The sequence below is a fragment of the Silene latifolia genome, chromosome X (assembly GCF_048544455.1).
Source record: "Silene latifolia isolate original U9 population chromosome X, ASM4854445v1, whole genome shotgun sequence".
Lineage (NCBI taxonomy): Eukaryota > Viridiplantae > Streptophyta > Magnoliopsida > Caryophyllales > Caryophyllaceae > Silene > Silene latifolia.
This window is the reverse complement of record NC_133537.1, coordinates 92,148,416-92,150,955: the sequence shown is the minus strand read 5'-3', so window position 1 is coordinate 92,150,955 and position 2,540 is coordinate 92,148,416. Positions and strand designations below refer to the sequence as shown.

General features: G+C 39.9%; 1 non-coding gene across 1 annotated transcript; it reads left to right on the top strand.

The window, feature by feature from the left end:
• Nucleotides 1-1,267: 1,267 nt before the first annotated feature.
• LOC141624492 (small nucleolar RNA R71) lies at nucleotides 1,268-1,374 on the top strand. Its single transcript, XR_012534299.1, has one exon. It is a non-coding gene; the product is annotated as a small nucleolar RNA R71 (small nucleolar RNA).
• Nucleotides 1,375-2,540: the final 1,166 nt, after the last annotated feature.

The following is a 2,540-nucleotide window of genomic DNA, read 5'->3' as shown; positions in this document are numbered from 1 at the left end:
TGAACTCCCTTGAAGTATTGCACTACTCACCTTAGTGAAGGCGATAGTCTCAAGTTTCCGGATCGACTTCTTTTTTGTGAGGATATCTTTCATGTACTTTGCATAGGCCGGAACGTGGTTGATTAATTCCGTGAAAGGAATTGAGACTTCTAAATTCTTCACAATTTCCATGAACTTTCCAAGTTGATCATCAAATTTGGGCTTGGCTTGACGACTTGGAAAAGGAAGTCTAATCACAATGGGCTCCTTCTCTTTGGCCTTGTCTTCATTTTTCTTTGAACTTTATTCTTTTGATGATTCTCCATCTTTGGAGTTTTGCACAATTTCTTCCTTTTCACTAGCTTTCACAACTTCATCCTCAACTTGCTTCTTCGGTGCTTCATACCTTGTACCACTTCTCAAGTGAATGGCACTAACCGTTTCATGTCTAGGGGGATTACTTTGAGGTGGTAATTGCCCCTTTTGTCTTTGTGAGCTTGAAGATGCTAGTTGAGTCAATTGTGTTTCCAACATCTTGGTGTGAGCTAGAATGTTGTTGATGGTGGTTTCTTTTGCTTGGCTATCTTTTTGCATTTGGGTGAAAAATTCTTGTTGATTCTTTTGCATTTGGAGGACCGCTTTTTGGACATCAAAGCCTTGGTCATTTTGGTGATTGTATGGATTTTGATTTTGGTAACCTTGGTTTTGATTGTAAAAGGGTCTTTGATTTTGGTTTCTCATGGGTGGTGGAGTGTATGTTGTTTGAGGGTTTTGAACATTTTGGCTCTTGTATGAGAGATTTGGATGGAACTTGGTGTTTTCATTGTAAAAATTTGAATAAGGGGTACCACTTTTGTAAGCTTGGAAAGCATTAACTTGTTTGGTTGTTCCCCTACACTCACTTGGGTCATGACCCAAAGTTCCACAATTCTCACATATCCCACTTGGGATAGATGAGGATGCCGTCATGGCATTGACATGATGCTTCGATGATTTTGAGTTTTCCTCAAGTCTAGCCATAGCTTGTTCAAACTTCAAGTTGATTGTGTCAATGTGAGCACTAAGTTGAGCACCCAATTGAGTAACGGAGTCCACTTCATGCTTTCCTCCTCTAGTAGCCTTGCGAGGTCTACTATATTGTGAATTATGGACCGCCATTTCCTCAATCTTGTTCCATGTTTGATTGTCATCAACTTCGGTGAACATTCCATTTGATCCCATATTGAGAATGTTCCTAGAATCTTCATATAAACCATTCCAAAATTGTTGCACTAAAAACCATTCGCTAAGTCCATGGTGAGGACATGAGCGACAAATACCTTTGAACCGCTCCCAAACTTCATACAAAGACTCTTCATCCCTTTGCTTAAAACCCGTAATTTGAGCTCTTAGCATGTTGGTCTTTTCCGGTGGGTAGAATTTTTTGTAGAAAGCTAGAGCCAACTTCTTCCAAGAATCTATTCCAAGGGTGGCCTTATCAAGGCCCTTCAACCATTGCTTTGCGGTGCCGATTAAGGAAAAAGGAAATAAGACCCATCTTATTTGGTCTTGAGTCACGCCCGTTTGAGAGATAGCATCACAATAATCGCAAAAGGTTTCCATATGAGAATGAGGGTCCTCACTAGGCATTCCCCCGAATTGGCTCCTCTCAACTAGTTGGATGAAGGCGGACTTGGCAATAAAATTTCCGGTGAGATGTTGCGGTGTAGGAGTACCATTTGGTAGATTCTCCTCGGTGGGTACGGAGTGTGACGAGAATTTTGGCATTGTAGGTGGATTTTGTGGGATATTGTGTAATGGGTTTTCTTCTCCTTCTATTGCGAAAGGATTGACAAACTCACTAGTGGGTTGAACAACTTCACCAACACCTCTCAAATTCCTCCTAACAAGTCTCCTATTATTCGTCAAGGTTCTTTCGATTTCACGGTCAAAAGGTAACAAATCACTTTGTAACCTTCTAGACATGCAAAATATCAAACAACTCAAAAACAATTAGAACAAACCTTGAGGATTTTTACTTCCTCAAGGCGAAGAAAGACACAACTAACAACAAAAAGGAAATCTAAATCAAACAAACACCGTCCCAAGAACGGCGCCATTTTTTGATCGGTCTGTTTAGTATTCACAAATAAATAGATGTGGTCGTTGGTCACGGTCGAATCAAAACACAATTTATAGCTTAACAAGCAACTCTACAATTAGTAAAGAGGCAAGTAAAGGTCGGATCCCAAGGGATGTGAGTTGAAATGAGATTTCTATTGTAACTAGTGGTGTCTAAGGGGTGTCACAAATTGGGTTGATGTAGAAGGTTACTAAACTAGAATAACAATGAAAATAAACAAGCAAGATGAATAAAAAGGGGTGTAAACAATTGATTAAAGGCACTAGGGTGTCATGGGATCATAGGGGAATCATGGGATATGATCATACAAACATGTTCTCAAATTATAAGCAAGCAATTATTGTTGTGATGGATTGAGTTGGGTTATATCTTACAATCCTAGGAAAGTTTGGGTCCCGGAGCCGAATCGATTAGATTGTACAACACCTACAAGTCGACT